This window comes from Rhinolophus hipposideros (genome assembly GCF_964194185.1).
Source record: "Rhinolophus hipposideros genome assembly, chromosome: 8".
NCBI classification, from domain to species: domain Eukaryota; kingdom Metazoa; phylum Chordata; class Mammalia; order Chiroptera; family Rhinolophidae; genus Rhinolophus; species Rhinolophus hipposideros.
The window spans coordinates 2,955,986-2,980,471 of NC_138054.1; the positions used below are offsets into that span (position 1 = coordinate 2,955,986).

General features: G+C 41.5%; 1 protein-coding gene and 1 pseudogene across 3 annotated transcripts in view; one reads left to right on the plus strand and one right to left on the minus strand.

Annotated features, from left to right (window-relative positions):
* GMDS (GDP-mannose 4,6-dehydratase) overlaps positions 1–24,486 on the minus strand; it is a 667,570-nt gene that overhangs the window by 308,891 nt on the left and 334,193 nt on the right. The window lies entirely within an intron of this gene.
* On the plus strand, positions 7,007–7,539 carry LOC308500524 (anaphase-promoting complex subunit 10-like; annotated as a pseudogene). Its single transcript has one exon. The product of its transcript is annotated as an anaphase-promoting complex subunit 10-like (transcript).

Sequence of the window (24,486 nt, forward strand, 5' to 3'; positions counted from 1 at the left end):
TGGGGCAGTACTTCACATTTGAATGCAAATCTCCTCTCATTAATGTGTAAGGTCAAGAAAGCAGCAAACTTCCGGGGCTTATTCACCAGCATCCCCGCGGCTGGGATAGAGCTTATACATAATAAGGGCTCCAGATATATTTCTGGAAGGGAGGGAGGAAGAGAGGAAGGGGGAACGAGAGAGAGAAAAGAAAGAAGCAAGAAGAATGCATGGAAAAAAGGGGTCAAATGCAAATAAGTGAAGTAAGTCCTAGGAGGTGTTGACGGATGTGGCACTTCTGATTCCACCGACGACATACAACTCTGAGCTGTGGCAGGGAAGGACTGCGTAGTTAGTGACGAGGGGGAGGAGTTAGAGGCTGCCCTGAAAGCAACAAGGTGGTGAAGAGGAGTAACAAGAGATTCAGGGGCAGGGACACTGAACTGGAAAAACAATTTAGGACTTTAGTTTCATTCCCGCTGAAATGACCCGTATCTTTGTCGCTTGCCTTACTTTGGGCCGTTGGCTTTTCATGGGAGCTGCAATGGATTTCTTCTAGCTTCACAAACAAGCTACCATATTTCCCTGAAAATAAGCCATAGCCAGACCATCAGCTCTAGAGCGTCTTTTGGAGCAAAAATTAATATAAGACCCGGTCTTATATTATATAAGACCCAGTATCATATCATATCATATCATATCATATCATATCATATCATATCACATCACATCACATCATATCATATCATATCACCAGGTCTTATACTAAAATAAGACTGGGTCTTACATTAATTTTTGCTCCAAAAGACACAGTAGAGCTGATGGCCTGGCTAGGTCTTATTTTTGGGGAAACGCGGTATATCCACAGGCCTTCGAACACAAAGCTATACCTGAAAGATCTAAATTCAGATGCCACTCGGGAACACAAAGGCTGGGTCAGGCTGCTCAGGGACAGGCCACACCTCCCCGTAAGGTGCTAATGGCCGACCATCACAGTGCCTCTGCTGTCTGACTGAAGAACCCTTCCCCTAGAACATGCACTCTCTCCAAGAGGCCAGGTACCATGTCTGCTATGCCCTCCATGCACCTGGCACTGTGCTCAGTACAGGGCAGCTGAGATAGAGGGATACACAGTCTCGTTCATGTTTGTGGCATCTGTGGACGAAAAGGTTTCACTTCACCATGATTACGTACATCGTAAGGAAACGTCACACATCTGACAACTATGACCAGATGGAAGGGTGACATGTTTGGACAGCAGAATTAGCCCTGTTACTACTTTAGCCACAATCACAGAATAGGAGTGCCAGATAAATGGAAGGCATCCAGTGGTATCAGAATTTCATATAAACAGTAATAATTTCTTCATATCACTGTTTTCATGCAGTATTTGGGACACACTTGTACTAAAAATTATACGCTATTTATGTGAAATTAAATTTAACTGTATTCCAATAATTCTATTTGCTAAATCTGGCAACCCTACCATGAAGGGACTGCCTATCATTTCATACACATTTCAGGGCAATTGTGATCACTTACCACCAACAGATGATTCAATAAGGCTTCAAGAGGACACAAGCATTCCCTCATCAAACTTTACTGAGGATGAGCTGTGTATAAAACCCTGCTAGGCACCACAGAGGCACATGATCCTTGCTTCTAGAACAAAGCCTAGTAGGGGAGGTGAAGCCTGCAGAAATGAATATTGCAAAGTAGAAAGTGGTGCTGGTGACTTGCCACTCAAATCTGGACGAGGAAAACCCCTTCTATCCTGGGATCAGGATGTTTTCCTGGACATTCTAGCTGAGAACCTGAAGGAAAGGCTAGACAGTGAAGTCAGGGTAGGACATATGAGGCCTTCACTATCAGGCCAAGGAGTGTGGGCTTCAGTATACAGACCAGGGAGCCAGTGCCCTGAGTCGGGGGGTTGTATTAAGCAGTATCGAAACCATCACTGGAACTACCAAAATCCCAATTTGACAAGGCTGGCCTACCTGAATCCACCTTGTAAGTCTGACATACCCCAGAGGTCTGAGTTCACAATTCCCCATTGAAAATCTCAGATTATTGGGTCTCAAATCATAGACGTGCCATGGTTTCAATGTCTATTTGAACAAGCACCAGGTGAAGTAAATCGGCCCCCCAAATCTTACAGTGAGAGCTTCTTGGGTTGTGGAGGAAGTATAAGGCAGGCCAGGACGCAGTTGCAGACTACATGAAGAACCCACACTCTGAAACCCTTTTCAGTCTATCAGAGAACTCAAAAAACAGAAATATCTGAAACGGGACAAAGCTCTTCTCAGGTGATCCATTAAGAAAGGGATGGGTGGGTGTGAGAGATTCAAGAAAATATTTTTTTAATCACTGTTGACTAGGACTACCCAAAGGTCCATAATTATAACTACAAACTAAAAACACACACAAACATTGTACCGAAGTCACTAAACAATTTTGTCCACAGAACAGATGATGTTACACATTGAAAAAAGATTTTAGTAATGTTCTTTTAAATATTATTGCCTTTAAAATGCTCATGAAAGTAATCTGGCTGGAAAAATGCAAGTACACTTTCTCTACCCCTCTTTCTATAAGTTGCCTATATTAAAATTTGAAATGTTTTTCATATGAATTCAAGTACCAAAAGTAAAAAGGAAACTAAGAAATTGTTTTCATAGTTTAATTTTTAAATTGAGTTTGGATTTTCTTGGCTCTAGACAAAATATTTATGCCATATCTAGCATACATTAAAAAGGGTATTATAGGGCTGGCCCGCTGGCTCAGGCGGTTAGATGTCCATGCTCCTAACTCCCAAGGCTGCTGGTTCGATTTCCACATGGGCCAGTGGGCTCTCAACCACAAGGTTGCCGGTTCAACTCCCGCAAGGGATGGTGGGCTGTGCCCCCTGCAACTAACAACGGCAACTGGACCTGGAGCTAAGCTGCGCCCTCCACAACTAAGACTGAAAGGAGAACAACTTGAAGCTGAACGGCACCCTCCACAACTAAGATTGAAAGGACAACAACTTGACTTGGAAAAAAGGCCTGGAAGTACACACTGTTCCCCAATAAAGTCCTGTTCCCGTTCCCCAATAGAGTCTTGGGGGGGGGGGAAAGGTATTATAGGAAATTACCATAAAAAATGCAAAGAGATGACAAGTAGTTTAATTTTTGAAAACACCAAGAAAGATGATTTAGTAAAGAAATCTTTCTTTTTTATTTGACTGCTTCATGTTTAAAATTCTCACAAAAACGTGCTCGCTTTGGCAGCACATATACTAAAATTCTCACAAAATTACATACATTCATATAATGTATTTTGTCTAAAATAGCATATGACTTCAATATAGCTTGATTTCAGGCATTTTAGGATTTACAAGTATGATTAAAGTACGTAAAAACACACCTCGAAGGTAACTGTATTATATTCAGAATACTATGAAGAAAATGTGCTCTACAAACAAAACAAAACAAAACAAAATAAAACAAATACCAGTATTAAAAATGAAAGTCTTAGAAAAAAACTAACTGGTAAACTCACAAACATGAATGGAAAGTTGTTTGAATCATTTACAATGTACCTGTGTTACTGACTAAATTGCTTTTTATAAAAGGAGTGAGTATATATGTGTGGACTTCTAATTTTTAATTATTGTGATTTATCAAAATCACTCATCTAAAAAAACTGTATAAACAGATCTAGACTGATTACTGTATAATCTGTACATATACACAAAGTATAAAATTTACCATAAATACTAACTAAAACCTCTTTCATGGTCCCAATTTTGCCTCCTTACTGCGTATCTTCTGATGAACACTAAAGAAACACACATTTTCAAGGGAGATCCAGTCAAGATGGCAGAATAGGTAAATGCTGTGCTTACATCCTGTCACAACTACTTCAAAATTACAACTAAATCACAGAACAGCCATCACTGAGAATCACCTAAAGTCTAGCTGAACTGAAGCCCTACAACTATAGATATACAGGAGAAGCCACCTTGAGAATGGTAGGAGGGGCAGAGACGTGGGACAGGCTGGTCCCACACCTGTGTGTGACCATTAAAAATTGGGAGGGATATCTCTGCTGTGGAGGTCCTCCGCTGAGAAGTGAGGAGGGGTCCAAGCCACACACCAGGCTCCCCACCCCAGATTTCAGTGCTGGGGAGAGAAGTTCCATAACTTCTGGCTGTGACAACCAGCAGAGATTATGGCTGAGTGAGACAGAGGGTAGCTAAAGTACCAGAGGGTAGGTGGATTCATCACAAAGGGCCCATACATGAACTTACTTGCTGATGGACTCACTCACTTTGAACTTTATAATACAAAAGAAGTACCTAAATGTAAACAAACAAAACTTTGAATTAAAAATAAAACAAAAAAGCTCCAGTGGTGGGGCAGTAGCTTGAAAGCAGTCAAGGACATATGGTTAAGAACTGAGTTGTTTGGCTGCAGAGCAAGGGCTGAAAGGGCAGATTTTGTCCAGACAGAAGTGCGGGGAGAGGCCATAGTTTCCTTCTTGAGCCCTTCCCTGTTCCTGGGGTGCAAGCCCATGCAGCTGCCAGATCTGAGTCTCCATCAACCTGGCTAACACGGTTCACTTGTGCTGATTCTCTGAGACCCCACCACACCAAACTTCGGGCCCACCCAAGCTACTTCTGGTGGCTTTTCCATATAAATGACCTGTCATGGCTCATGCTGTAGACATTCCTAAAATCTCTCAAAAGTTCACAAAACCCAAACAAGCAGCATCTGGCTTTGGTGGGTTCTGTACCTGTGACTGAGCAGCCTTAAGCCTGGCACTAGCGAAAGCCAGTCTCAGGTCTGTGGCTTGGCCTCACAAGGCACCACCAAGCCCAATGTGGGTGGCGGTCATCTGCCTACTTCTTTGTGGTTCATACCTGGTGGTCTCAGGCAGGACAGAGGTTGCAGCTGAACTTGACAACTTCCTGCCAGGAAGCCCTGTGGTTGGCATTCCCAGTGGCCAGTTTCACCGACACAGTGGGAGCATCATCGACTACCTCCAAGGACATCAAACCCCAAGGGCAGGCTGGGAAGTTATCAGAGTCCTGCTAAAGCAAATCCTGCTCCATAGGGTCAGCCCCTACATAGTAGCTCCTCCACTATAGTCACAGCCAGTCCTCACAACCAATCAGCCTGAGGATCAATCCCACGACTGATGTTCAAACAGCAACCAAGGCTCAACTACAATAGGAGGGTGCATACAACCCTCATAAGGGACACACCTGGAGCACCCGGCTGAGGTGAACAGGGAGACTGTGCCACTGGGCCCCACAGGACACCTACTACATAAGGCCACTCTACTAAGACTGGGAGACATAGCAGCTCTACCTAATATATAGAAACAAACATGGGGAGGCAGCCAAAATGGGGAGACAAAGAAACATGTCCAAATAAAAGAACAGAATAAAGCTCCAGAAAAAGAACTAAATAGAATGCAGACAAGCAATCTACCAGATGTAGAGTTCAAAACACTGGTTTTGAATGGACGCTCAATGATCACAGGAAAACCTTCAACAAAGAGATAGAAAATATAAAAGTGCAGATAAAAAACATAGAAAAGAACCAGTTAGAAATAAAGAATACAATAACGGAAATGAAGAATATATTAGAAGGAATCAAGAGTAGGTTAGATGAAGCAAAGGATCAAATCAGCAATTTAAAAGATAAGGTAACAGAAAACACCCAATCAGCACAACAAAAAGAAAAAAGAATCCAAAAAATGAGGATAGTTTAAGGGGCCTCTGGGACAACATCATGTGTATCAACATTCACATCATACGGTTACAGAAGGAGAAGAGAGAGAGCAAGGAATTAAAAACCTATTTGAAGAAATAATGACAAAAAGACTTCCCTAACCTGGAGAAGGAAATAAATATACAAGCCCAGGAAGCACAGAGTCCCAAATAAGACGAACCTAAAAAGGTCCACACCAAGACACATCACTGTTAAAATGCCAAAGGTTAAAGACAAAGATAGAATCCCAAAAGCAGCAAGAGAAAAGCAGTTAGTTACCTACAAGGGAGCTCCCATAAGACTGTCAGCTGATTTCTCAACAGAAACTGCAGGTCAGAGGGATTGGCAGGAAATATTCAAAGTGGTGAAAAGCAAGGACATACAACCTACAACCAACAAGATTACTCTACCCAGCAAAGCTATCATTTAGAATCGAAGGACACATAAAGAGCTTCCCAGACAAGAAAACACTAAGGAATCTTCAAGGACTTCTTTAAGACCAAAAAAAAAAAAAAATATCACAACTATGAACAATGTGGGCTGGCCTGGTAGCTCAGGCAGTTAGAACTCTGTGCTCCTAACTCCGAAGGCTGCCAGTTCGATTCCCACATGGGCCAGCGGGCTCTCAACCACAAGGTTCCCGGTTCAACTCCTCAAGTCCCGCAAGGGATGGTGGGCTCCGCCCCCTGCAACTAAGATTGAACACGGCACCTTGAGCTGAGCTGCCGCTGAGCTCCGGGATGGCTCAGTTGGTTGGAGCACATCCTCTCAACCACAAGGTTGCCGGTTTGACTTCCGCAAGGGATGGTGGGCTGCACGCGCTGCAACTAGCAATGGCAACTGGACCTGGAGCTGAGCTGCGCCCTCCACAACTAAGACTGAAAGGACAACAACTTGAAGCTGAACGGCACCCTCCACAACTAAGATTGAAAGGACAACAACTTGACTTGGAAAAAAGCCCTGGAAGTACACACTGTTCCCCAATAAAGTCCTGTTCCCATTCCCCAATAAAATCTTAAAAAAACAAACAAACATAAAAACTATGAACAATAAAATGGCAATAACTACATACCTATCAACCATTACTTTCAATGTAAATGGTTTAAATGCTCCAATCAAAAGACAGGATGGCTGAGCTGCGACACCAATTCAATGTCGTTGGGGAAGCCAGGTTATCCTGAGAAGCTGAGTGGGAAGGGCACAGAGCTGCAGGGAACACTAAACTCTTGAGCTGCGGCAAGCCAGGTTTGCAAGCTACTATTTTAAAAATGACCACACCAAACAAGACACCTCCTGGTGCTGACCCTAAGCAGAAAGGACTGGAACAGTACGGAGAAGTGGGTCACAAGCTGGTTGATCACTCACTCTCATCTTGCAAACCAGGATGTGGAGTGGACTAGTTACGAGATGACAGTCTAGAAACTTACTGGCAGTCAGATGGCTGCCAGCCCCATTTAGTAAACATCCAATTCAGAAGAAAAACAACAGTGAAGACTATGTATTATGCAGACTACAAATCTGATGAAAGCTATACTCCAAGCAAAATCTCAGAGTAGGAAATAATTTCCACAATCTCCAAGAAATTCGGCAACGTGAATTGGTGGAACGAAGTGGCTGGATTCACGTTCCCTTAACTGATTGATAATCATAAGAAACATTCATGATACAGACTGCTGTTCTAGCCAATCAACAAAATGGAAGAGACACTCACATGAGGCAAATTAGAATATATACACCAGTGGAAGAGCGCTCCATTGCTCCATTGGTAAATTTCCTAGATGTACAACTAATGATTTCATGATGTATCATTCAATAAGGGGACTAAAAACAGAATAAAAGTCATTAAACATATAGTTCTCTCTTGTCAGTAAATGTTATAGCTGATATTTTTATTGAAAAAGCATCAGTTATTTAATAATTTTTGTATGCATTGAAAGGTATTTTATTGTAGCTTTAAGAAATAAATTTTGGATAAAAAAAAAGATAGGGTGGCTGAATGGGTAAAAACAACAAGACCCTGACATATGCTGCCTACAACAAACTCACTTCAGATGGAAAGACACACACAGACTGCAAGTAAAGGGATAGAAAAGATATTTTATGGAAATGGAAACGGAAAAAAAAAATCCTGGGGTAGCAGTACTTATACCAGACAAAACAGACTTTAAAACAAAGGCTGTAACAAGACACAAAGAAGGACCCAGTAGTCCCACTTCGGGGTATTTATCTGAAGAAACCCAAAACAGTACTTTGAGGGGACGTGCGCATCCACATGTAAATTGCAGCACTATCTACAATGGCCAAAATGTGCAGGCGGCCTGGGTGTCCGTCGACAGAAGAATGGATAAAGAGGGGGTGCTCCATATACATAGTGGAAAATTGCTCAGCCATGGAAGAGAATGGTTTTTTTTTTCCATCTCCAGTGCCTGGATGGACCTGGAGGGTGTGCTCAGTGGAATATATCAGACTAAAAAGAAAGACAGATGCAGTGTGATTTCACTTATATATGGAATCTAAAGAAAAAAATAAACAAACAAAACTAAAATAAATTCATCGATACAGAAAACATTTTGATGGTTTTCAGATAAGAGGGGGATTGGGGCTGTGGGTGAAAAAGGGGAAGGGATTAAGAAGCACAAATTGGTGTTACACAGTAGTCATGGGGATGTAGGGTATAGCATAAGGAATGTAGTCAATAGTATTGCAAAAACTACACATGGTATCAAATGGGTACTAGATTTGTCAGGGTGAGAGATGGAAGGGGGCTTGAGGGGCAGGCAAATCACAATGCATCTGCTTTCTTTTTAGTCTGATACTCCACTCAGCACAACAGCCTCCAGATCCATCCAGCTGCTGCAGACAGAAAAAAAACCACATTCTCCTCCATGGCTGAGCAATTTTCCACTGTATATGTGTACCACCCCTCTTCATCCATTCTTCTATCGACGGACACCCAGGCTGCCTCCACATCTTGGCCATTGTAAACAACGCTGCAATAAACATTGAGGGGCAGGATGAAAAAGGTGAAGGGATTAAGAAGTATAAATTGGTAGTTATAAAAGAGTCATGGGGATGTAAAGTAAAGCATAGGAAATATAGTCAGTATTACGGTAATAACTGTGTAGTGTCTGGTGGGCACCAGACTAGTCATGGGGATCCCTTCTTAAATTATATAAATGTCTCTCCACTATGCTGTACACTTGAAATTAGTATCAAGTAATAATAAATGTCAACTTTAATGGAAAAATTAAAAACGGGGGAAACGTGAAGGGGAATTAGAAGTCCAAATTTCTAGGTATAAAACAAGTCACGGGGATGGGCAATATAGCCACCTGCAACTAATATAATATTGTATGTGAGCTTTATTTTCATAAAAATCTTCAAAGAGAAAATAATAAATTTTTGAGAAATTCATTGCGGGGTGTCTTAGGGTTGTTAGAATGAGGCTTCTTTCCCAGCTGTATCATTATTTTTAGAGTAAGAATTTAGCTGAATTTTGCTGCGGTACAAAAATGACAAATGTTACAAAAACTAAACAAAAAGCAGGTTGTTAGTAGGTGGCACAACTCCAAGAGGCAAAGGTTCAGGACCACTGAGTGTAAGCTACAGTTTGAAAGCACCAGCACAGGTAAAAAAGAAAAGAGTGTTTGTACTGCTCTAGAAGCAGGACCCATGAGAGTCCCCTGCGATGAAGCCAGTGCTGCATCTGTGTCAGTGCGGTGACAAGTGCGCTGGGTTACAGAGGCTTGGTCACAGGGACACTAGAGCCTTTCCAGGACAGTAAGCCTCTCATTATTAAGGGGAGATGCCTTCTGCCAACTATGGTATTGCAAAATAAATTGGGTAGGCAATTCCTGTGGCATGATGCTCTCTTTTCTCAGGCAGCTAGATGTTTTTACATCAGAATGCGTCCCTTTAAATTCCACAAAAGTCTGATGCATCTTTTGAGGCACAGAGAAAGACAAAGATGTATTCTTTCAAAATTGTAAAAATCAAAAATGTATAGCTTTATACTTTTACTGGACTGAGAGATCTCACAATTTCAAAGCATCCTGTGGGAGTCCGTTTGTAAAATGAATTTCTACTCTCTAAGTTTACAAGTATCCCTTTCTATTAATCAAGTTGCAATTTTTTCTCGCCCCTCTCCCAGGACACAGTTCTAAGTCTACACAAATAGTTCTCCTAGCCTAAAAAGGAAGATTTTTTTTTGAAGTTTTAATTCAAATGTGAATACATAGTGCTGTCATATGATAGTCTCAAGCTTCTTTATGAGACAGCACTGGGGACCAGGGGAGCCAAAGGTAACCACCTCTTAGAGCTGGACAGGGACGTAGCACTGATCCCTGGTTCGCAGGACCCACGATATGGACCTATCTCACACTGAATGATTCCTGGACAAAAACCTCCTTGAAATTTGAGGGTATCTGATCTGCAACCACAGTTGGCCCTGCCCACCTGGGATACCATGCGCCCTGCGGCCCCCTTTCCTGCCCAGGCCTCACACTGTATGCAGACGCTGCCCCACAGGAGATCCTCAAGGCCTGTCCAGCTGTTTGTCTACAACAAAACTCACTAAAGAAAAAAAACCTCATGAATTATTTTTTAAGTTAGAATTACAAGATAGCTTAGAAACTTATCTAGGTCTGTCTCGGAACTGATATCATCCACTTGTGTCCTACTGGTTGCTAAGCTACTGAAGGAGGGCAGCACTTTAAGTGTTTGGTAAGGAAATGAATGAATGGATGTCTGCTGCCCGAAGGCTCCTGCTGCAGACACCGTGTGTAAGTTGGTTTACCTGTGTCCTCACTCCCAAGGAAGCACCAGTCAACATGATGGTTTTCAGCAGGTGACATTTACTGATCAGGAGGGTTTATTATACCAAAGGGCAAAATCCCTTCTGGAACTCAGAAGAAAAATTTTTTTTTTAAATCTCCTTGAGGAGTGATTCATTAGGAACTCCTCAGGGAGCCTGGGTGACCTGTAAGTCCTCAGGTGAGGTTACCTCACTTGTGCTGGAGACAGCTTGGAGCAGCGTGTCACCCTGACCAGGGCAAACTCAGCCTTGTGTGTGTACCCTGAAGGACACGAAAGGCATAGGCCACTGCTGCTAAGCTTTATTTTTGGGTCCCCTTCTCCTGGCTGCAGGTCCCCTCAGGACCTGGAAACTGTCTTCTTCAGAGCAATCGTGGAGTGGATTTCGCATTGAGTTGGGGTGGTTGTCATGCAGGGAGTCATGCGGGGTCTCTGGTCCCGCTCCCCACATAAGAACGCAGGACATGGTGAGGCCAAAAAGGAACACCCACGGAGCCATAGGTAGGGGAGTCATACCACTATAGTCTCGCTGGCGGCTGGTGGAGACACAGGAAGCAGGAGCCACACAATCCGCAGTCCGCCATTCACTTCTCTGCCTGCCAACCAACCAACCAACCAATCAACACAGCCCTGCAGTTACATCAGTAGCCAATTGGCCAACCAGTCACAGCTGACAGCCAACCAATCCCAGTCGACGGTCATTCACTACCCGAGCCAGCACCTCCCCACGCTGGCCAGAGAACCTGGAAACTGCTCTCTGGAACTCTGTCCCCACAGTGGTACAACGGCAAAGTGTAGGACATAATGTCAGGACAATAGCTAGTGATGGCGCCACCACACACCACGTGACCCAGTTAACCCCCTCAAGCTCTCGAGTCCAACTCATTTTTCTACGAATCAGGCAAGAGGACAGTATCCGTGCCCCCTGTGGGGAGTGTGTTTATTTGTTTGTTCATTCACAAAGCTTGAGTAAGCGTCCACATGTACTCAGTGCTACACTAGGCCCAGGGACTCGGGGACCACAGCTCACACACGGGCCACGCTCTCCTGGGTCTGGCAGTCCAGCAAGGAAGAAAGACTGAATAACCACCTGGAAGTGTTCTCTGAGATTCAAAATACAGAACAACATGCAATGGGTTCTTATACTGGGGGATCAGCAGAACCTCCCCGGAGCATCACACTTAAGCTGCAGGTGCCGTGAGAACCCAGTCTCATCACCCCTCCACTTAATAAATACTTACAGCCAGCCTGTCACGGCCAAGAAGTAGCCAGTGGCCGGGGATTAAGGAGTGAACAGGACAAACAGGGCCCTACCCAAAGGGAGCTTACAACAGTGTGGAGAAGAGGGAATCATTGGGGATTACACAAATAATGAATTAATTACAATTGGGATACATGCCAGAAAGAAAAGAACTGAGATTATGTATATACAAGCGCTTGACAAAGGAGCACCTTCTTTACAAATGCTCCTTTTTGTCAAGGCTAGAAATGGCAATGAGAGAATAAAATTAGAAGGAAAGCTTCCTTTTTCCTCTTTCTTCCTTCTTTCTCCATCTATCCATCCTGTTTATGGGGCCGGTAAGACATCTATTATCAACAATACTTACAATGTCAGATTTACATGTCACTAGCGTTACTTTTTTTCTGAATGCTTTCATCCAATACCGATAAACTGGAATAATTAACAATATCTAACTTTATAACTACGACAAAATGTAAGCCCACTGTTACCATGCATCATGGCTACCTGGAGAACAGGTAAAGTGAGTAATGGTTACAATTCTCAATGTGGCAAAGTAGAAAAAGGTGATTCAAGAGATTTTTAAAGAGTATCCTCCATTAAAGAGAGAAGACCCTCACTAAGAAAGCCCAAAACTAAGGCTGCATGGAACCCAGAGAGACAAAATCCTTGGGCCATCTCTGAAAATAACGGGAAAAGGTGTAAGTTTTAATAAGTTTACCATAAAATAAATTTCAAAGCCAAAAAAACAATCTCAGAAGGCCTGAACCTTTAGTTCAGACTGTTTTGTGAACATAATTGGAAGCTTTCCTGAAGACAGCGTGGGTTGGGACCTGGCAGCAGCAAAGCAAGCAGGCACCCATGACAGGGTGGCTGTCCTGAGTCCTGTGAGAGAGCCCACTGAGCCACCCACACATTTCTAGCTCACATGTAAGGTTGGGTCACTTTATTTTCTTCACAAATTGTTCCTTTCCTAGGAAAGAGAGCTGTGAGGGGCAGGGAGCCCCACTCATGCCAAAGTGTGGCTTGGAAGTTCTCTTCATCAGTCAGGGCCTCCCACCGGGCAAAGTGCTGGGGGAGGGAGGGAAGGAGGGCAGGGAGTGCAGTTGTGGGGGTGACCTCCTCCTGGGGCTCTAACGTGGGGTGGGAGACCACCCAAGTAGAGGCGGTTCCTGAGCAGATGCAGTAGAGAACTGCTAAAATGTAACAATCGAATACTTCTGTCATGTGGGGTCTCCAACAAACACTGCCAACAATGCATGAAGGAAAAAAACTGATACTTTAGCACACAACAGAGCAGCAAGCAAATCCATCTTTTCATAACTACCCTCTCAACTCTACAGATTAAGCATTTATCATTAAAAATATGCTCATGAAGAATTCATGATAGTGAGTATGATGTCCAATTTCATAAACCATGATGTTAAGATAACTTATATTGAAGTATGATATACAAATTTAAAAAGTACACATATTATAAGCATATGGCTAGATGTATTTTCAGAAACTAATCATGAAGTTTTATGGGCAACTTCTACCCATCTTTAAAATAATGTGACAATATGAGATACTAGTGAAAGAAAAAGATGCTAATAGTCGGTTTTTTTGTTTGTTTTGTTTCTGTGTTTTTTGTTTTGTTTTGTTTTGTTTAGTTCTGGCTGTACAGCGTTGGATAAATCATTGGCTTCTTTTGGCCTTCATTTCCACATCTGAGAGGAGTGGACAATTTCAAAGTGTACCTTCTAGTCTAAAATGTTATACGTTGACATGTAGGCTGTATAACTTCAAGAAAGTGCTTCTGGATGATATCACTGAGAGAGTGTTTCAGATGACTCATTTATGCCAGTGTGCTACAGTGACACACTACTATACTACACGGAGCTAGGCTAAGGCTGCAACCTTTTGTTCCTTCTGAGGCCATTTCCTCACACGTTTCACTAGCAAGAAATGCGTGCGTGTGTTCAGCAACAATTACAATGAGAGGCTGGCAGCAATGAGACCACTGGCAGCAAAGCCACGTAAGCCCTCGGTGCCCACACCGTTTCTGAGGAGCTGAGGCGGCAGCTGTGGGCTCCGTCGCCCCGCTGCCCCCAGTCAGTCCAGCGAGCAGGCAGCACAGCGACACCACCCTGTACCCAACGCACCGGGCTACAGACGCCTGTGCTAATCCAGCTACCTCTCCCACCTCAGGCGGGACCATGATTCTGACTTGAATACAGCAAGCTCTTCAAGTCAGTCTTTTCTGAAAGTCAATAGTGTACGAATGTTTGGACTAGGTAATAAGATGTCCTTGCTGGAACAGACAGTGTGATTCTAACAGTGTACATGCTCACACTTATCAAAACTACATTAGGTCTGCTAAACCAGCTTTTTACCTCCCTGTGATTAAAAACAGAGAAGGAAAAATATATAATGGAAAAGATTATTCTAGGAGCCAGCCACCTTTCTGAGAGAACTGCAGTAACTCTTTCAGATAGTTGAGGATCATATATTACTATTTCCAGAAACTAAAAGTTATCCAAACTTAATGCATCTCCCTCAAATACTTCATGTACTAGAAAATTCTGCTGCTCCTCCCCTCAGGGCTGGTACATTTTTGGAGAGCAGTTCTGAAGCGCTGTCAGAGAAATGTGCGGTGGCCTCCGTGTGCCGTGGCAACGATGTAGCACTTCATCCTTTACTAGTCTGAAACGACACATGTCACTCTGCTGTCTATTCAATCATCTGCATATATTGAGCTCAGACTTCGTGCTTGTTACTGAGTTAGACACTGAAAAAAACCAACTGAAACATCCTCTTGAGGAATTCATAATCTGTGGATAGACAGACACATAAACAACTAAGTAATAAATCATTGCTACGGAGGCTGCATGAACTGAGGGGCTAGATAGGGGAGAAGGTTTATTGTGGGCGTTGAGAAGATTACAGTCCCAAGATAAAAGAGTATAATTTTATTTAAAGATGAAAATACTCCAATTGAAATATAAAAGAATGGATTCGAAAATCTGGGGGTAGGGGAGTTCCTCTACAATTCCACATCCTATGTCACATACCAATTGCCAATTGGTTCAAAGCTCTAGAAGTGTGTAATTAAAGTCTGTATAATGGGAGTTGAGTATGCAAGAGTATTTAAAATAGACAATAGGGAAGGTTTACTTCTCTAAATTTCCTGACTCTTAAAACCTCACCTAATCTTTACTCTAGAGACACAATGACCTGTGCCTTTCAACCTTACACAGTGTTAGTAAAATTTAATTGTAGAATTAAAAGCAGTGAGAAATATAAAGGTTACTATGGACTAAGCAATAATGCATGAAACAGCAATCTTTCCAAGAAATCAATTATCTAGACTAATGAAATGTAAGTTTGCAGTAAGGAATTTTTTTCTAGATAATTGACGCAAGTAAGTAAAATATCCTCGAGGAAATCCTTACAAAACCAAATATGCTGCCAGATCCTTAACAACCCCAAATGATCTACCAGTCCTCAGTAATCGCAATAGAAATACATAATTTGCTCATCTGAAATTGTTATCTCTGAGAAATTGCACAGGTATGCTAAAAAGTCTATTTAAATTACTCCTTCACCCACAAGATAGCCAGATTATAAGATAAAAAGTACTAAAAAGCTATATGTGATCACTTATAATATGGCTATTAAAAGTTCAGCAGATTTTCTTAAATCCTTATAACTGAATATAGTTGTATATTTAAATACCTAGGTCAAATAATAGATATAAAAGCATTCAGATTACTTTAGTTGAAACCGCAATGTTTCTCTGAAATCTGTTTAATATCTAAATGTAGTTTCATTATTTAAGTTCATAAAAAACAAAATTTTCATGTCCATAATGTAAACATTAATTTAACATTGTGAGGAAATCTACCACTCTTGAGAAAAGCTAAAGTTTCCATTGATAAAAGCTTAATGTTAACATAAAAACATGCAGTATAAAATAGCAAGCTGTCCCAATCACAAAGAACCTCATTTTTCCCCATTAAAGTATTCCAATTATTGGCACCAATTATCTATTACAGATCGTATAGCAATCAGAAGATTCACTTTATTTTGTTTATAAAGTTTCTAAATAGTTGATTTTCAGATATTCAACAAGGAAAATGTACATATTACCATAGGAAAAGATTATCGATCTATTGTTAGTCTTTGACGGTGTCTTTTTTTTTAAACTTTAGAAATCTAAGTGGTATTTACCATCTCTACAGTGGTAAATACTAAGTTTAAAGTCCTACAAAACACAGCAAACTACATATGGTTTTAAACAAGTTATATCTTGTTTTCTATTTCAAATGCAGTATTTTGTTTGTACATATTGAAAATTAGTTCATGCTACGTATTCACTTTCATATAGATCGTTCAATGGTAATTTAATCAACAGCCTTTTTTGGGTGGATATGTGGAATTGTGCAAAACTAAAGAAGAACTTGTAGTAAATCCTAACCCCAAAGCTAAACCTGTCTCATTCAGCTTTCTGTGAATAAAAACACGTCAAGAGCATTTTATCTGCACAGCTTTAGTCTAAAAAAATTTACAGGCTGTGTGAACCAGGCATTCATTTCATTATCATGTTTTTTACAATGAAAGTTCCTTTACTTGGTTCATTTTCTTCTGTCTCCTCAATTAAAAGGAAACTTATTTTCCTTCCATTTAAATACTGTCTGCACATAGCCTGACATAGATAAAATTTTTTTCCTTGTTGGAAAGCTTGTTCTATTCCCTCCAAAGTAGATAAAGTCCACTCAGATGTGCTGATGGGCGCCTCCCTCCCCCTCCAAGTCCTCCCACCCTTGGATGCCTTTCCCATCCTCCTCCAGCATATTCTTGGGTGGGCAGAAACCTGGGGAGACGCAGCCACTAGGCAGCTTGCTACTCTCTTGAAGCACATCTGGGCTTTATATCAGGCCTTTAATTAATCCTCAGTGAAAGCCACGCTATGACATTTTGACTGGGCAGGCTCCAGTCCTGGACAGGTCTTGATTTATTGCGACTGAGTCTCAACCAACTTTGATTTATTTCAGCTCTGGGGAGGAGGGCAAGCTCAGAACAGAAAAGCGCTGTTGAATGTAGAACACGTGATGGCAGGACAGGACCTCCAGACTTCCGAGGGCTGCAGGACAAACGGTTCAGAACAGTCTCTGAGAAAGCCATTTAAAAAAAAGAAAAAAATCTAAGATTTAAATAGCATAAAATCGTACAAAACAAAATAAATGCAATCGGGAAGAGAAATCGGTTCCTGAACTGGCCGGCTGAGTGCAGCCCGGTAGGAAGGCCAGGCCTTATCTTTGGGAAAGGACAAATCCCAGTGGGGCGTTTGGTTAAACAGAACTCTCCACTGGAGATTTGCATGCAGGGAGCCTGGTCCAGCCACGCCCCTTTCCTAGCGGGAGGAAAATCCTCCAGGATGTCTTCTCTTCCCAGCTCAAAAACATCTTCTGGCTGATTTCAATAAGGGCAGGTCTGCCATGTGACTGTTTTCAGTCAGATAGAGTAAGTCAAAAGAAGAGACAGTTACTTGATTAAACAAAGACGAAAGAGTAGCAAGCTGAACTGATGAGCTTGTTTCTGTCGCGGAAAGGCTATCAGATGCAGTTCTCTTTCCTGGCTGGGCTGGCTTCCACCATGGACTGTGCTCACGGCCACCTCCTTGAGCACAGCCACGTCAGAATGGTGACCCCAAGTGCCAACAGAGGGTGCACAGACGAAAGTCCAGCTAATGCTTCTCTACAGCTTCAACTGTGCTGCTGTCAGCTCAGAATAGAGAGCGGGACGTCTCCCGCAGCTCCTCTGAAGCTGCCCAAGCCCTCGTCCCTTCCTCCCACAGGGCGACAGACCCAGTATAAGCGGCTGCCTGTAGTTACAAGGAACACAGTGACAAAAGAGAACTGTCAGATCATTAGGGGCAAAGTTAAGTTCACTGAAGAGAGATAATAGTAGGAAGAATGGTTGCAAAAGAAAGGAGAGGGGAAGTGAAGGACAGTGGATGGCACGGAGGCGACAGAGGCATGCGGCATGGACTAACAGGCTGGAAAGCAGTAAGCGATGGCATGGGTGACACATTCAAACTCCGTTACAGCCACTAACTAACCACACGTTCTCTGGGCAGGCTACATAACCACGCTGAGCCTCCTTTTCTTCACGGGCAACATGGGGATGAAATACCATCATTCTGCAGGGCTGTTTCAGGGAGCAGAGGAAACACTTGTAAAACTCTTACCACAGTAGACATAGGGCACTCGTGGTGCTCGAGACACAGGTGTAGAGACTGGAACAGAGGAAGACAAGGCCCCCATGCCACCTGTGTGCCGCAGTGGTACATGGCTGTTGGTAGGGAAGAACCACCCCAAAGGTGTCTGTGAGCCCCTGTGCAGGGGCCTCTGAGAAGAACTGCCCAGGCGGCTGCAAGTGTGTGCCCTCTGTCATGCTCACGTGGGAGTGGAAAGCAGTCAGACTCTTCTTTCACAGCCACGTCTGAGTGCTCCTAAACCTACAGTAATCTCTACCTAAACCTACTGAGTAAACCTGTGACAAGGTTACTGTAAGTGTTAGACCTGAGGTTTAAGTTAATACACAGCACTGTTCGGTAAGCAGCCCAGTACAGACCTTACAGAAGTGCTATCGAACGCATCTATTCACTATTTTGGAAATCAAACTTTTGTCACATCTCTGAGATCTCCTAGTTTCTCAGAGATTCTGAGGCTCTTGGAGGTTGCGGAAGCCCCTGCACTCTGTGCTGGAGAGCAGGGGGAACGGCTTTGTCCCCCAGGAAGCTGCCTCCTAATCATTAGAAACAAGCAGGGCTGAAGTGGTCTGCAAAGAATGTTTCCTGCTCCCTGTGGGTCCAAGGCTCCCTAAAGGTCAGGATGCCAGGTCCTTTTCACTACTCATTCTCCACCCAGTGACACTGACACAGCGGGAACGGGCAGAGGACCTGCTGCAGGGGACTCCCTGTGCAGGGAAGACCCTGATTCTCAGAGAAGGCGGGAGTCAGACGGCACATGTCCCTCTGTCTGACCACGGAGGGTGCGTGCATGGACAAAAGGAAGAGCTGTTGGCCACGTGCACCCAGCACCCATCATTTTCCCTGCCAACCTGGGAACAGGAAGCTGAGGTGGAGGGTAATGTGTCCATAAGCCTGTGCAGACTCACCCCATCAGCACTTCTGTTTTGGCATACGTGGTACTCGCTCATTTGATTTGTTGGCCTCTCAGGGCAGAAGCCTGCGTGTACGAGTAGGTGAGTGCACATGTGCGTTTGTGTCTGTGTCTGTGTGTGCAGCTACGTTAACTTCAACTCTGACATTTTCAAACTCCATATGAGGGAGAGGGAGATGATAAACCACTGGATGAATTCTCGCAAATCAAGGACACTCAGTCCTGTGTACCAATTTTTAAAATGGAATTATAGTAGAATTTAAATAAACAAAGACAAACCTGGCACAAAGCAATATATTGTGACATATGAACAGAGGTAACTTTCTAAACATATTTTTAAAAGACGTTTTGTTTAAGAATCTTAAACAAAATATCCAGCCTTAAGAAAGGCTGGATATCTACTTTGGGCCACTACAGTGATTAAATAAGGGAAGTAATATAAATTCTCCTAGGAATGTTCCACTTTGAAGGTGTCTATTAACTAAAATAGGTGAACACTTTTCTCATAGAACATAGTGTATTTATTTCCCCAGACGAATAGGCCAATAATTTCATAAAGTAATCGTCAGTGAATTGTTCACTATTGCAGAGCAAGGCTGTCATAGAACCAACCAGAAAGCCTTCTTCCCTGTGAGTCAGTTTGGCCTCTGTGGGCACTTATGTTTTACAAAAAACACAAATAAACAAAATGTTAAATTTATATGGGGTTATAAACAATATTTTGCATGACTATATTAGATAATTCCTGATCAATGAGTGAGCTCTACCATTTTTGATACATTCATTTTTCTTACACTTTTTACTTAAAAGTTTCTCTTTTAAGAGAAACACCTAAGGTTTCTCTTTGCCATGTAGTTTACAAGTATTGACCAGTTTTGCTCTGAATTTCTTTTGGTAAAAAAATATTTATTAAAATAAATTTTATTTGAGACGCATGTAATTTGGGTTATAAGATAAACTCGGTAAAGACTGGTATCATTTTGATGTCATCACTCAAGCTAACAGAACTATCCAGAAATAAGTAAAGGGGTCGTGGAAAGTAAATCACTGTTCAGCCACATTTCTTTCCTCTTCTTGATTTACTTCTGATTATCGCTCTGATCCTCAAACAGATATAGAGAAATTTGGATTTTGCCATGGGTTTTTCCTCACAGACAGTTGGACATGTACTGTAATGATCTGCAGTATCTTGCCTCTTCATGTTTTTAAATAACTAATGAGAGCAGAAATCGAAGAATCAGGGCTCCTGGGCTCAAATCCCAGACTCGTCGCTGACAAAGGCGAGTTACAGCACCCAAATCTCTGAGATTAGGAAAACTGTACCAACTTGTTTAGAAAAATGGTTTGAGATCCTTAGAAAAAAAGATGCTATGCAAACAGAAAGAACGACATGAATTCACCTGAAAACGTAGGGTATTAGTCATACCAATGAAGTTATATTTAATTGACCTGTATTGCTGCTCTAAGAATAAAAAGAATACTCCATGAGTCGTGATGAAGTTCCTTTTAAACAAAGACTTTTGGGTTTTTGTAACTAGTGAACTTTGGCAGTCTCCAAAATGGAGTGGGACAAACCATTACAGGAAAGTGCAGCTAAAATGTTTTAAAGAATTAAATGGAATCTTAGTCTGAATTAAAGCCCTTACGTAAATTAGCTTAGTCCTGAATTCTACTTGACAACTGAGATTCCACCTGCCTCTGACTTGCCTGTGCGAAACACGGTTACGATGAGTATGTCTCGTCCACATGAAAGACCCAAGGTACGGACTCTGTTCTTATGGTCAGTCCTATGTCAACAACTACATGTTTTCTAAGGGCCTTCACTGAAAAGACCCTGGCATCCTCTGGACTGCAAAAGGACCCTGCGGAGGCTTCAGCTGCTTGTCTTTTATCTGGTGCCCCCAGTAACATGGTGTTTCTTGTGGCTGCTTCTTCTGAGGGTAATTTGTATTCCAGAGGGTTGAATTTGTCCATCTGTGCATGGTGCTAGCTACAGCCACCCCCAAACCTCCCCCAAAACTCTCCCTCTAAGGGTCTTCTGTGTGCCCCTTTGAAGCAGGGAGGGGACTGCCTGGCTGTCATCAACTCAACTGGACTGAATGTCAAGTCACATGACCACTACAGTAACAAATTGCTTATTCCAAAAAAACGGCACCCTACAAGCATCCAGGTGATCTTACAGATGTGCTTCTTCAGGAATCCGTAAGTATATGTAAGAATGCTAATTTTAGAAGATGCAACTCCGTGTATAAGAAAGCAATCCCTAAATCTACAGACATGCAGAATTCCCACTGCAGCATTTACTACGGTAGGGGGCAGCTTGAAATGTGACTTAAAATGTGGCTCATCCGAGTTGAGATGTGCTGTAAAGTGTAAAATACGTTATTGGATTGTGAAGACTTCGTACAGAAAAAAGAATATGAAATGTCTCAATAATGTATATTCTTACACATTTAAATGATATTTTGGACATACTAGGTTAAATAGAATATAGTATTAAAATTAATTTTACCTGTTTCTTTTTATTTTTTGAAATGTAGCTACTGGAAAATTTTAAATTGTAGAGAATTAAACAGCTTGTGTGGGTGGTTTGAATGGATATTTCTATTGGATAGTGATGTTCTACAACATCTTTTATCCTGATATGGAAAAATAAATAAATGTTAGCTTATATCAGCCCAGAATAACTAATGAAAATTTAAAAAAAAGAAATGACATTGGGCTGTATAAGTGATTTGTTTCATTTAGGGATTTCACAACATAAAACACAAAAGCATATTCCACATTATGAAAAATAATATAAATTTTATACTAGAGGGCAAATAAGGCTTTTATGAAAAGATTTATTCAACTGAAATCATATTCTCAGATTATGAATTTTATACTACATACAACTCTAGCCCCATCACTTTGGAGATGAGAAAATTAAGATTCAGAATGGTGAAATGACTGGTTTGGAGCTCCAAAGGAGGAAGTAGCAGCACAAGGCGAGGACCCAAAACAGAGCAGGAGGGTACTATTCCCCACAGCATGTGGCCTTTTGTGTGAGGTCACACAGGTGACCTTCCTCACCATAAAAGGCCTTCAGGCCCAGAAAACAGTAGGTACAAACATGCAAGATTTCAGGCTCCATTTATAGACAAGTTCCACAAGTATAATTTTATTCTAATAAAAGCAGCTCATAAGGTTAATTCCCTCTAGAAAATATGTGCTAGAAACTTTTCTGCATGAGTTGAATATTAACTTTAAAAAGTTGCTGTACAAAAATCAGTATTGTGTTTTTAAGAAGAATCACTGATAACTCTGGAGAAAGGGCAACTGATGAAATAATTTTCTCACAAAGAAGTTCACTACATTAATAGTTCCCTGGAATCACTGTACAACCTCTATGACTACTGCGGTGATTTCTACATGAATATGGTTTGGCTTATTTATTCATCCTAGTGGTTGGAGTATTTTTTCAAGGTGGTCTGATACAGGATGTGCTCCCATAACTTGGACTCTGCAGTCAGGTATGCAGTGATACCTAGCTCATTTCTAACACAAAGAAAGCAGCCATGCACACCATACACTGTTTGAGCTGGCTAACAGACAGGGCCATGCAAGAGTAACGTTTCTGAAAGTAATATGCTTTCCCCACATACTGATCCAAGTACCCAGACCTAGGGAAATTGTCTCCAGGAACATGCTAATGTCTCTCAAAGAAGGTGAGTCAGAAAGTTCAGCCGCTCTATCTTTGGACCATTAATATTGGATGTTGAGTCAGGCTGTATCCCAAAACACCTACAACTGAAAAGTAATTCTTCTCAAACGAAAACTGGCATATTAAGCGTACCCTCTGGGTTTGGAGAATGTTTCCTGTCTCAAAATAAATTTTTAAGCACAAAGAGACAGTTAGAAATGGTCAGCCTGCTGATAACTGTGGTTTATTCAGTAATCTGTCAAATAAGGGGGAAATGGCAAAAACAAATAGACAAACAAACAAATCCCAAAACCCCAAACTCCAAAAGCAGACCTTTATATTGTAATTTCCTTGTGCACGTTCTTTCCCACATTTAAAAAATGTGGCATTTATCAAAAGAATGAACAAAAATCACAGGAGTACGATATGTCTTCCATGTTGCACTGGCTCATCTTCAAAGAAAAAGAATTAGCAGAGAAAGGATGCTGCCACACGCATATAACAATAGCTTTAACCACACCGACTTGCAACGTAAATAGCACCACAAAAGTATTTAAATGTTCCTCATTAACTTCTATTAGTCTCAATTTTTAACTTTTTCTCTTCCTCCTAAATTTAAAATGAGCCTTCCCCTTCAGTTCTGCACATCTTCCAACAGCATTAGGCTAAGCAAGGTCTCAGGGGGATCACAGACTCGTCCTGGGGGGGAAACAGCACAAGTAACTGAATCCTTGGGTGCAGAGTTTCCTTTAATGTCTCTAAACCCTTCCGTAAAAACAGTAAGTCATAGGTCACATTTTTTAAATTTACGGGATGAATCAGAGATTTCATAGGCCATTATTTGGGTGCTTATCATTCCTAATCACTAAAAAGAAGTGACCTAATTAAAGTGACCTAATTTTTGGAGAGGGTTCTAACATTTTCGAGTCCTTCTTATGTGCTAGGCATTAGGTTAAACACTTTAAATTCATTATCGTAAAATTTGTCAAGTGCAATGCCTACTGGTTAATGAACATGATACCTACAAAAAAGAAAGAAAAAAAATGCCATGGGATATTCCTCGCTCTGTAGCTTGTGTATATGATCTGCCATGTGATATGCACGGAAGGAAGGAAAGGAGGGAGGGAGGGGGGCACATATACAAATAAAAACCTTTTGATTCTAAAAAGGCTTTTGATTTGTTTTGTTTCTGAAACTGATGTTACATTACAAAGTACCATTTCAGAAAATGAAAAATAAATGCACATTTAGTTACATAAATTTCAAAATTTGTGGAATGTTACAACAGCAAACTACAAAATCTCACCTCCTTATATGCTTACCTTTGTGGGAATGTATCTAATGTCCAGTTTAATGAGTCTTTCAGTTATGAAATTTGCTTATTATTACTATTTGTTAATTTGATCCTTTATTGTTAATTGTTATTTGATTCTTTAAGAAAACTATCATATATACACAATGGAATATTATTCAGTCATAAAAAAGAAGAAAATCTTGCCATTTTTGAAATCAATGGACCTTGAGGGCAATATGCTAACTGAAATAAATTTGACATAAAGACAGATACTGTATGATCTCTCTTATATGTAGAATCTAAAACAACAACAAAAACCCAGCTCATAGATACAGAGAAGAGACTGGTGGTTGCCAGAGACAGGGGGTGCAGGGTAGGTAAAATGGGTGAAAGCAGTCAAAAGGTACAAACCTCCAGTTATAAAATAAATAAGCCCTGGGGATGTAATGTATAGCATGGCAACTAGAATACTACTACTATAGTATATATTTGAAAGTTGCTAAGAGAGTACTCAATCTTAAAAGTTTTTATGACAAGAAAAAAATTTTGAA